We start from the raw sequence: 12,995 nt of genomic DNA, 5'->3' as shown, positions 1-12,995 counted from the left end.
AAAGACATGATTCGGAGCTGATGCATATAATGCCAAAACTCGCGAAGCCGAACACTCCCTAAGGTGTTCGATCTTTATGAGTGCGGATGAAACAACACTCTTTATTAAAAAAGCCCCTAGTGTCCAGGTACGTGCAAAAATTCTGACGTGGCCACATGCCAAGACGCCAGCCTCCTCCTTTGGTTATATCAGAAAAAACCGGGGGATGTGTATCAACAAGAGACAGTAAAAAAGGTTTATGCAGGGTCTTAATCTAAAAAGAATCCTTTAGGACGGGTCCCTACTACACGTATGCGCCTGTGTCTCCGTTGTGCCGTATCCTGGACGGGCGCCGCACGACGTTCATCTATAAAAGAGAGGAACGGAGTTGAAAACGGGTCGTGCCAAACAAAAGTTTAAAATAAACAAAGTACAAAGTAAAATATATAAAATTGAGCTTTATTGTCTCTTATTGTATATGCATGGAGCCCCTAGTGGGGGTATATGGCCACTAAGCCTGCATCAATGATGATTTTTTCCCGAACTTGTCTATCCGCGTTCGTGGTCTTTAATGACCTATTTCGAAGTTTTTTGGCCGGTGAGGCCATTTTACTGTGGGGCTGTCAAAGCGGCCGCACAGTCCTCCGCTTGGGGAGGCGCACTTTAGTGCTTCCCATTCAAAGAGATGATGCCTCGTGGACCGGGCATCTTAAGAGTGAGAGATGCATAATGCGGTATTGCATTAAAGCGGGCGAAAGCTTCGCGTCCCAGTAGTGCTTGATAGCGACTTGAGAACGGCACGATATGGAAGGTCAGCTTTTCGTGGTGGAAGTTATCGGCAGAGCCGAATAAAACTTCAAGCCGGAGAAAACCCATACAATGGGTGTCCGGACCAGGTGTTACCCCTTGAAAGGAGGTTTTGCTGCGGCGGATTCTTGCTGGGTTTATTCCCATGTGATGGATTGTATCCTGATATATCAGGTTTAGTCCACTGCCACCGTCCATTAGGACATTTGAAAACCGGAGTCCGCCAATTATTGGATCGAGTATCAAGGCAGTTCAGCCTGCATTCTTGATATTTCTAGAATAATCTAGCTGATCGAAGATGATTGGTTTTGACAACCAGTGGCGGGACCCTTTGGGGATAGGCCGTGTGGTGCGTACCTTTATGGGCGCCGCACGTTTTCTTATGTGAAGTAAGTTCACTGTTTTTACTTCTTGTGGGAAGTTCTTTTGTTTCCTGGTGCTCTGCTTTTGGGGTTCATCCTCGTCTTCGCTTGGTGTGTCGAGCCCCTTGTGTTCGGCATTGAGTCTGCCGGATTGTTTGAAAACCCAACAATCTCTGTGGGTATGGTTAGCAGGCTTCCCGGGAGTACTGTGTATCTGACATATCCTGTCCAGGATTTTATTTAGGTTGGATGGATCGTCCCTGTTATCCTGTGGGGGCGATTTTTCCTGATTTTGTCGTGAGCCTTTGAATCCGGCATTGGCTGTCGTGCTCTTCGGACTTTTGTCCTTAGTACAGCGACGGTCCTTGTTGCGTCGCGGTTTTCCGTTTCCATCCCTAATTTTGGATGTACTTGGGTCGCTGGGGCTGCACCTTGCCAACTAGCTGTCCTCCCCTGCACAAAAGCGGGTCATGAGGCTTGTTAGTGCGGCCATTGTTCTTGGCTTTTCTTGGCCGAGGTGTCTGGCGAGCCATTCGTCTTGGACGTTATGCCTGAAAGCTGCTAAGGCTTCGGCATCCGGACGGTCGACTATCTGATTCTTTTTAGTGAGGAATCTATTCCAGAACTGCCGAGCTGATTCTCCGGGTTGCTGAGTTATGTGACTAAGATCGTCTGCATCCGGAGGGCGGACATAGGTCCCTTGAAAGTTTGCTCGAAAAGCATCCTCGAGCTCTTCCTAGCTTCCAATTGTGTTTTCGGGAAGGCTTTTAAGCCAATGCCGGGCTGGCCCTTTAAGCTTAAGGGGTAAATATTTTATGGCGTGGAGATCATCTCCTCTAGCCATGTGTATGTGGAGGATATAATCCTCAATCCAGACTCCAGGGTCTGTTGTTCCATCATATGCCTCTATGTTTACGGGCTTGAATCCCTCTGGAAATTCATAGTCCAGGACCTCATCGGTGAAGCATAGGGGGTGTGCGGCGCCCCTGTATTTGGGTGTGCCAGATTCTGATGATGGCTTCATAGCGTTGCTTACGAGAGCTTGCTTTCTTGGCCCATAAATGGACCTGACTGGGCCATGGTGCGAATCCTTAAGTGGGTCGCATGCCAATTTAGTTGCGGCGCCGCTTGCCGCTTTATGGGGTCGTCTATCCGACCGTGTGGCTTTCTCATTTTTTGAATGCGAGGGCTCTAGGGCCTCTTCGTCGAATTCAGGCAGTAGCTTTCTTTTCGGATAGCTTTTAGTGCGGCGAATGTCGCCGTATTTATCTGCGGTATTGATTACTTTGCTCCATCTAATCCGGAGTGCATCTTCCGCTGTTTTTAGCTTCTGCTTCTGCTTTTTTAGGCTGCGTGAAGTTGCAACGAGCCTCTCGTGGAGATTCTTCTGCTCCATAGGTTTATCCGGCGTGAGGTCGTCCGGAATGCCGTTTTCGCCGGAGGAGGGATGTTTGGTTTCTCTATCCGTGTTGCCCTGTTCGGACGGTTGCTCTAAGGCCTGCTCGTTGTCTACCGGCTCGTCCTGCTCTATGGCTGGGTTTTTGTCGAGGCGGGGCTTGGGTCGGCGTTTACGCCGACGCTTTGATTGCTTTTCGGGGGGTCGATCTCCCGTCCCATCCCCTTTTTCCTTGTTTTCGCTTCCTTTAGGGGTATCCACCATGTACACATCGTGAGATGAGGTGGCTGTCCAATGCCCTATGGGCGTTGGTTCGTCGGTATCTCCTGCATCGTCATCCATGCTGTCGATGTCTCCGGAGTCGAAGTTGAGCACATCGTTTAAATTGTCGACAGTGGCTACCAAGTGGGTGGTGGGTGGGCTTTGAATTTCCTCATCGTCCGCATCCCACCCTCGCTGACCATAGTCCAGCCAGGGCTCTCCTGATAAAGAGAGAGACTTAAGAGAATTCAGGATGTCGCTAAAAGGCGAATGTTGAAAGATGTCTGCGGTGGTGAACTCCATTATCGGCGCCCAATCGGATTCGATTGGCAGGGGCGCAGGGGGTTCGGAGTCCGGGGAGGAGTCCGGATCCTCGGAGTCACGGGTCGTGCAGAGTGCGGGGCTAGCGTTCGGCTCGATCGCTTTTGGGATCGCAGCCCCCGAGGTGACGTCCAACCACTCATTCTCGATTGGCGCAATAGGCTCCGAGTTAGGGGTCAGAACCGATGCGTGTGCGGCCTCCAGGACACTATCCGAGGGCAGAGCTAGATCATGCCCCTCGAGATAGTGTGGCGCGCTTGGCCGTGGCTCGAGCCCGTCGAAGATCAAGTCTCCGCAGATGTCAGCCGTGTAGTTTAAGCTTCCAAACCTAACTTGATGGCCAGGGGCGTAGCTTTTGATCTGCTCCAGGTGGCCGAGCGAATTGGCCCGCAGAGCGAAGCCGCCGAAGACGAAGATCTGTCCGGGGAGAAAAGTCTCACCCTGGACCGCATCGTTGTTGATGATCAAAGGAGCCATCGGACCTAAAGGCGACGACACAGAGGAACTCTCAATGAAAGCACCAATGTCGGTGTCAAAACCGGCGGATCTCGGGTAGGGGGTCCCGAACTGTGCGTCAAGGCCGGATGGTAACAGGAGACAAGGGCATGATGTTTTTACCCAGGTTCGGGCCCTCTCGATGGAGGTAATACCCTACTCCTGCTTGATTAATATTGATGATATGGGTAGTACAAGAGTAGTTCTACCACGAGATCAGGAGGCTAAACCCTAGAAGCTAACCTATGGTATGATTTTTGTATATGGAGTTGATTGCCTACGGACTACAACCCTCCGGTTTATATAGACACCGGATAGGGTTAGGGTTACATAGAGTCGGTTACAATGGTAGGAGATCTTGAATATCCGCATCGCCAAGCTTGCCTTCCACGCCAAGGAAAGTCCCATCCGGACACGGGACGAAGTCTTCAACCTTGTATCTTCATAGTCCAGGAGTCCGGCTGAAGGTATAGTCCGGCTACCCGAACACCCCCTAATCTATGACTCCCTCAGGACCCTTGAGGGCGGTCACCGAACCCGTACAAATGGCAACCCTTGGGGGCGGTCACCGAACCCGTACACTTTGGCAACCCTTGGGGGCGGTCACCGATACCTGTCAAATTGCTCAGGGCGATCTCCACAACCTAATTGGAGACCCCGACGCTTGCCTGGAGCTTTACACCACAATGATTGAGCTCCGAACAACACCAACCGTCTAGGGCACCAAAGAACCCAAGAGGAACAAGCTCTAGGGTGCCCAAACACCCAAGAGTAATAAGCTTCTCAAACTTCACTACCACGTATCACCGTGGAGAACTCAAACCGATGCACCAAATGCAATGGCAAGGGCACACGGAGTGCCCAAGTCCTTCTCTCTAAAATCCCACCGAAGCAACTAATGCTAGGGAGGAAAATGAGAGGAAGAACAAGAAGGAGAACACCAAGAACTCCAAGATCTAGATCCAAGGGGTTCCCCTCACATAGAGGAGAAAGTGATTGGTGGAAATGTGGATCTACCTCTCCTCTCTCTTTTCCCTCAAAAACTAGCAAGAATCCTTCGAGGGATTGAGAGTTAGCAAGCTCGAAGAAGGTCAACAATGGGGGAAGAACACGATCTCAAAGGATAAGGTTCATTGGGGTAGAAGACCCCCTTTATAGGTGGGGAAGAATCCAACCGTTATGCTCACAGCCCGCACAGAGCGATACTACCGCTCCAAGGAGCGGTACTACCGCTAGGGCGGTAGTACCCCTTTCAAAAACCACAACGAGGAGGAAAAAGGCCAGTAGAACGACCGGAGCGGTACTACCGCTCGACCTCACGGTACTACCACTAGGGATAGCAGTACTACCGCAAATGGTAGTGGTACTACTGCTTGCGAGCGGTACAAAAAAAAATACTTCCGTGCCTACTTCCGCTGAGCAAAACACGAGATTTTGGTCCGGAGCGGTACTACTACTCAGGAGCCGCGGTAGTACATCTCGGGAGCGGTACTACCGCTCAGGAGCTGCGGTAGTACCGCTCAGGAGAGGTAGTAAAAAATTACATCCGCTCTAGCCGGGGTAGTACCGCTGCAGCCTTTACCAAAACAGCCACAACTTCTGCAAACGGACTCCGAAATCAACCAAACCAAGTTTGTTGGAAAGCTAACAACATGGGCTAACACAATCTTGATAGAAATATCAATAAGAAGCAAATTAGTAAAGGACCATAATAAAATGGTGAGAACCCTTCCTCGGATAAGACCGCTAAAACCTCCAACACCGAAAACATCATAGAAGATGCATGCGAACTCCGTTTTCGATGATCTCAAGCTTGTCATCAAGATGACCATAAGATCTAAGACTCACAAATAGAACCAAAAAAGAACCAAGAAAGATGATGCAAGCATGCAATGGTTTGAGCTCTCTACGAATGATACGATCAAGCTACTCACTTGAGAGCCCCCCTTGATAGTACGGCAAATGGTCCTATAACCCGGTCTCCAAACTACCACCATGAGACCGGTAGAATAGAGAACCTATCAAGGCCAAACCTTTGCCTTGCACAAAGTCCACTTGAGCTAGATGTAGATGATCTTGACTTCCTCAAGTAGGACCACCTTTCTTGATTGCGTTGGCTCGGTGAAGACTAGTAGATTGCTCCCCCATACTCCATTATGGGTGAGCCACTTTTCGGCACATCTTCACAAGTCCATTGTAACCACAATGGACAGCAATATTGAAGGACTTGATCTCTTCGTGATGCATCAGTTGAACATGCACACCGCAACCTAAGCCCACAAAGAAATCTCACGAAGACTATGGGTTAGTACACAAAGCGTATTGGTCCATGCTTACCATACCATTGGATTACTTGATCCCTCTCGGTACATCTTCTATGTTGTGTGATTTGATCAACTTGATTCACTCTTGACTTAGTCTTGATCAACCCCTCACAAGACCAATCTTTAGGTAATTCCTTGAATAGCACCTTGGTCGACACAAACTCTCCTTGAGACCAACACATGTATTCCAAGAAAAGCCTATGGACAAAACCTTCAAGTAACTCAAGGCAACCATTAGTCCATAGAGATTTTCATCAATTACCAAAACCAAACATGGGGGTACCGCATGTTCTTACAATCTCCCCCATTTTGGTAATTGATGACAATCACGTTCAAGAGAGTTTATACAAGGAATTATGCATCACCATGCAATGCAACAACCAATAATGCATGCGAATGAGATGCAAATTCTTAGGAACAAAACCAAAGCAAGGAGCAAACTCGGAAGACTTCTCCACAAAACTCTCTGAAACATCTCCCCCATTGGCATCGATTGCCAAAATGGGCGAAAAACTAAGAAGACCAATATAAAAGGTGTTCCTCCAGAAGTTGTGTATCTCTCAACAAGAGAATGGAATGCCATAGACATATCTGATGACCCACAAGTATAGGGGATCTATCGTAGTCCTTTCGATAAGTAAGAGTGTCGAACCCAACGAGGAGCAGAAGGAAATGATAAGAGGTTTTCAGCAAGGTATTCTCTGCAAGTACTGAAATAAGTGGTAACAGATAGTTTTTTGATAAGATAATTTGTAACGAGCAACAAGTAACAAAAGTAAATAAAGTGCAGCAAGGTGGCCCAATCCTTTTTGTAGCAAAGGACAAGCCTGGACAAACTCTTATATAAGGAAAAGCGCTCACGACGACACATGGGAATATCGTCAAGCTAGTTTTCATCACGTTCATATGATTCGCGTTCGGTACTTTGATAATTTGACATGTGGGTGGACTGGTGCTTGGGTGCTGTTCTTACTTGAACAAGCATCCCACTTATGATTAACCTCTATTGCAAGCATCAGTAACTACAACAAAAGTATTAAGGTAAACCTAACCATAGCATGAAACATATGGATCCAAATCAGCCCCTTACGAAGCAACACATAAACTAGGGTTTAAGCTTCTGTCACTCTAGCAACCCATCATCTACTTATTATGTCCCAATGCCTTCCTCTAGGCCCAAATAATGGTGAAGTGTTATGTAGTCGACGTTCACATAACACCACTAGAGGCTAGACAACATACATCTCATCAAAATATCGAACGAATACCAAATTCACATGACTACTAATAGCAAGACTTCTCCCTTGTCCTCAGGAACAAACATAACTACTCACAAAGCATATTCATGATCATAATCAGAGGGGTAATAATATGCATAAAGGATCTGAACATATGATCTTCCACCAATTAAACCAACTAGCATCAACTACAAGGAGTAATTAACACTACTAGCAACCTACTAGCACCAATCCCGGACTTGCAGACTGGAATTGGATACAAGAGATGAACTAGGGTTTTGAGATGAGATGGTGCTGATGAAGATGTTGATGGAGATTGCCCTCTCCCGATGAGAGGAGCGTTGGTGATTACGACGACAATGATTTCCCCCACCGGGAGGGAAGTTTCCCCGGCAGAACAGCTCTGCCGGAGCCCTAGATTGGTTGCGCCTTGTGGCGGCGGAGTTTCGTCCTGAAAGGTTGCTTCTGGTTTTTTTCTCGACGAAAGACTTCATATAGCAGAAGATGGTCATCGGAGAGCCACCAGGGGGGCCACGAGGTAGGGGGCGCGCCCTAGGGGGGGGGGCGCCCCCCACCCTCGTGGAAAGGGTGTGGGCCCCCTAGTCTTCATCTTTGGCGAGGATTTTTCATTATTTATTATAAGGTATTTCGTGGAGTTTCAGGACTTTTGGAGTTGTGCAGAATAGGTCTCTAATATTTGCTTCTTTTCCAGCCCAGAATTCCAGCTGCCGGCATTCTCCCTCCTTATGTAAACCTTGTAAAATAAGAGGGAATAGCCATAAGTATTGTGACATAATGTGAAATATCAGCCAATAATGCAATAAATATCGATATAAAAGCGTGATGTAAAATGGACGTATCAACTCTCCCAAGCTTAGACCTCACTTGTCCTCAAGCGAAAGCCGATAACAATAAATATGTCCCCATATTTAGAGGTAGAGGCGTCGATAAAATTAAAATACGGACATGAGGGCATCATGATTATTCTCATAACAGCAACATACATAAATATTGTCATATGATTACTTATGTTCAAGTGATGATCTATTCACAATGCGAAAGTATGAATCAGAAACCTTATTGAGAACCAACAAAGTATAACCTCAATCATTGAGACAACTGCAATTTAGCATAACATCAGAAAGAGTCTAAGTCGGAGCTAAAAAGCAAGTTCACATACTCAACTATCATCTAGTCCTTCATAGCTGCTAACACTCACGCAATTCTTGTGGTTACGGAGTTTTAATCGGACACAGAGAAAGATAGGGGCTTATAGTTTTGCCCCACAACCTTTTACCTCGAGGGTAATGTCAATAATAATAACTCATGCCCCTTTACATCCGATTAGATATATATATCAGGTTCTTTCCAACATGTTGGGCTTGCCAAAGGATAAAATGAAAAAGGGAGAGGTGAAGATCACCATGACTCTTGCATAAGGTAGAAGATAATAACAAAAGATAGGCCCTTCACAAAGGGAAGTAGAGGTTGCCATGCGCTATTATGGCTAGATGCACAAAATCTTAATGCGAAAGAACGTCACTTTATATTGCCCCCTATGATATGAACCTTTATTATGCAGTCCGTCGCTTTTATTACTTCCACATCACAAGATCGTATAAAGCATATTTCTCCCACACTAATCATACATATTTAGAGAAATCTTTATTTCTTTGCACCGATGACAACTTACTTAAAGGATCTTACTCAATCCATAGGTAGATATGGTGGACTCTCATGGGAAAACTGGTTTAAGGTATTTGGAAGCACAAGTAGTATCTCTACTTGGTGCTGAGAATTTGGCTAACATGAGGGGAAAGGCAAGCTCAACATGTTGGATGATCCATGCCAACATACTTTATCTCAGATATAAGAAGACATAACCCATTACGTTGTCTTCCTTGTCCAACATCAACTCTTTAGCATGTCATATTTTTATGAGTGCTCCCAATCATAAAAGATGTCAATAATAGTATATTTATATGTGAAACTTCTCTTTCCTTATTACTTCCTATTAATTGCAATGGTGACCAAAGCTATGTCTGCCAACTCCCAACAACTTTTAATCATCACACTCTTTCTATGTGAAGTCATTACTATCAATAAGATCAATATGAACTTTTGTTTCTTCTTATTCTTTTTCTCTTTTCTTTTATTCACCCAAGATCATAGCAAGAAAATCAAGCCCTTGACTCAACACTAATCTTTATTATATAGCTCACGGACTCGATTACATAGAGAGATCATAAGGCAAAACTCAAAACTAGATCATGCCATAAACTTTATTCTACAATAATACTAATAGGATCAAACTAAGGAAAACGGTAAAGATAAGAGTTGTGATTGTGATATGATACCGGGGCACCTCCCCCAAGCCTGGCGGTTGCCAAGGGGAGTGCCCATACCCATGTGATTATATCTCCTTGGTTGCTGAAGAAGGTGGAGGTGTTGTTGATGATGCGGGCTTGTCATCCATGTTCCAAGGCATAGGTTCACCATCATAGAAGGATGATCGAGTCTCCGGAATCCTCGAAACTGCAGCCAAACTCATTCTTTTAAATCTATATTCATACTCACAGTTTTGGTTTTGTAGGTCACAGATTTGGGCTTGGAGGTGCTCGATCTTCTCATGTAGCTTGAAGATGGCCTCCTGAGTGTTCTTGGCATCCGGCTTGTAGTTGTTAGTGAACTCCGCGATCATCGTGTGGCTAGCGTTGATTCCACGCTCCACCATCCCCTGGCACTTGAAAACTTGTTGCTCCATTGCTTCGAGCCTTGTCTCCACGCGTCCGGTTCCCTTTGGTCCCTCAGCATCGCGGATGTGCAGCAACCCATCACGCATCTCAATGGTTTGAGGGTGTCGCAGCACCTCCGCGAGGTAAGGGTTGATGACCTTCTCGAAGAACTTGTCCTTGGAAGCACTTGGGGACATCATGATAATCTAGATCTGTCAGAAAAATAGCTCTAAACAAGAACAGAGAATATTTGCGTGATACGGGAGTCAAAACCTTCGGGAGAATATATAGTGAATTTTTACCGACCAAAATATGTATTGTGCAAGAACACGGAGTCCGGAAGGCACACGAGGTAGGTAGGGCGCGCCCTCCACCCTCGTGGGGCCCTCGTGTCCTTCTCGGACTGCTACTTAATTTTCTATTTTTCTAAATATTCCAAAACGGAGAAATATTGCCTAAAAAATTGTTTTGGAGTCGGTTTACTTACCGTACCACATACCTATTCCTTTTCGGAGTCTAAAACGTTCTGGAAAGTGTCCCTTATGTATTCCTCCGGGGTTACGGTTTCAATAATATTGGTTTCAACATTTATGGGATTACCTGAGATATAATGTTTGATTCTTTGACCGTTTACCACCTTCGGATTTGTGCCTTCGAAGTTGTTGATTTTTATGGCACTGGAATGATAGACCTCCTCAATAACATAGGGGCCTTCCCATTTAGAGAGAAGTTTTCCTGCAAAAAATCTTAAATGAGAGTTGTATAGCAATACAGAATCACCTACATTAAACTCACGCTTTTGTATCCTTTTGTCATGCCATCTTTTAACCTTTTCTTTAAACAACCTGGCATTTTCATAAGTTTGGGTTCTCCATTCATCAAGTGAGCTAATATCAAATAACCTCTTTTCACCGGCAAGTTTGAAATCATAATTGAGCTCTTTAATACCCCAATATGCCTTATGTTCTAGTTCGAGAGGTAAGTGACATGCTTTTCCATATACCATTTTATACGGAGATATACCCATAGGATTTTTATATGCAGTTCTATAGGCCCATAATGCATCATCAAGTTTCTTGGACCAATTATTTCTAGACCTATTGAAAGTCTTTTGCAAAATTAATTTGAGTTCTCTATTACTCAATTCTACTTGACCACTGGACTGTGGGTGATACGGAAATGCAATTCTATGATTGACGTCATATTTAGCAAGCATTTTACGGAAAGCACCATGAATAAAATGCGAACCACCATCATTCATTAAATATCTAGGGACTCCAAACCTCGGAAAAATAACTTCTTTAAGTATTTTGATAGAAGTGTTATGATCAGCACTACTAGTTGGAATAGCTTCTATCCACTTAGTAATGTATCAACAGCAACTAAAATATGTGTATATCCATTAGAGGCAGGAAAAGGTCCCATATAATCAAAGCCCCAAACATCAAACGGTTCAATAACAAGTGAATAATTCATAGGCATTTCTTGACGTCTACTAATATTACCAATTCTTTGACATTCATCACAAGATAGGACAAACTTAAGGGCAAGAGTAGGCCAATAAAAACCTGATTGCAATACCTTATGTGCAGTTCTATCTCCCGCGTGGTGTCCTCCATAAGTTTCGGAGTGGCACTTGCATAGGATCTGTTCCTGTTCATGCTCAGGTACACAACGTCTAATAACACCATCTACTCCTTTATAAAGATGTGGGTCATCCCAAAAGTAATGTCTCAAATAATAGAAGAACTTTTTCTTTTTTTGGTATGTGAAGCTAGGTGGTATAAATTTAGCAACTATGTAATTAGCATAATCAGCATACCAAGGGGTACTACGAGAAGTACTTATGACATTTAGTTGTTCACCAGGAAAGCTATCATCAATAGGTAGTGGGTCATCAAGAACAATCTCTAACCTAGATAAGTTGTCTACAATGGGGTAATCAGCTCCTTTTCTATCAACAATATGCAAATCAAATTCTTGTAGCAAGAGAACCCATCTAATAAGTCTAGGTTTAGCATCTTTCTTCTCCATAAGATATTTAATAGCAGCATGATCAGTGTGGATAGTTACTTTAGAGTCAACAATATAAGGTGTGAACTTATCACAAGAAAATACAACTGCTAAAAGTTCTTTTTCAGTAGTAGCATAATTTCTTTGAGCATTGTCTAGGGTCTTACTAGCATAATGGATAACATTTAATTTCTTATCAACTCTTTACCCTAGAACAGCACCTACAGCATAATCGCTAGCATCACACATAATTTCAAAGGGTAAATTCCAATCAGGTGGCTGAACAATAGGTGCAGAGACTAATGCTTTCTTAAGTATTTCAAATGCTTCTACACAATCATCATCAAATACAAATGGTATATCTTTTTATAATAAATTAGTCAGAGGCCGAGAAATTTTTGAGAAGTCCTTAATGAACCTCCTATAAAATCCAGCGTGACCAAGGAAACTTCTTATACCTTTGATGTCCTTGGGACACGGCATCTTTTCAATAGCATCAACCTTGGCTTTATCAACTTCAATACCTCTTTCAGAAACTTTATGCCCCAAGACAATACCCTCATTAACCATAAAGTGGCACTTTTCCCAATTCAAGACAAGATTAGTTTCTTCACATCTCTGCAAAACTCAATCAAGATTGCTCAAGCAATCATCAAAAGAAAATCCATAGACGGAAAAGTCGTCCATGAAAACCTCACAAATCTTTTCACAAAAGTCAGTGAATATAGCCATCATGCATCTTTGAAAGGTAGCATGTGCATTACATAAAACAAAAGGCATACGTCTATAAGCAAAAATACCAAAAGGGCATGTAAAAGTAGTCTTTGATTGATCTTTAGCCGACACAGGTATTTGAGAGAAACCAGAATAACCATCTAGAAAGCAGTAATGTGTATGTTTGCATAATCTTTCTAGCATTTGATTGATATAAGGTAAGGGGTAATGATCTTTCTTAGTAGCCTTATTTAATTTGCGTAAATCAATTACCATCCTATAACCTGTAATAATTCTTTGTGGAATCAATTCATCTTTATCATTAGGAACAACAGTAATACCTCCCTTCT

This window comes from Triticum urartu, chromosome 4A (assembly GCF_056163025.1).
Source record: "Triticum urartu cultivar PI428250 chromosome 4A, HENAU_Tu73, whole genome shotgun sequence".
NCBI lineage: Eukaryota > Viridiplantae > Streptophyta > Magnoliopsida > Poales > Poaceae > Triticum > Triticum urartu.
The sequence above is the reverse complement of the archived record's forward strand: the minus strand, read 5'-3'. Positions refer to the sequence as shown.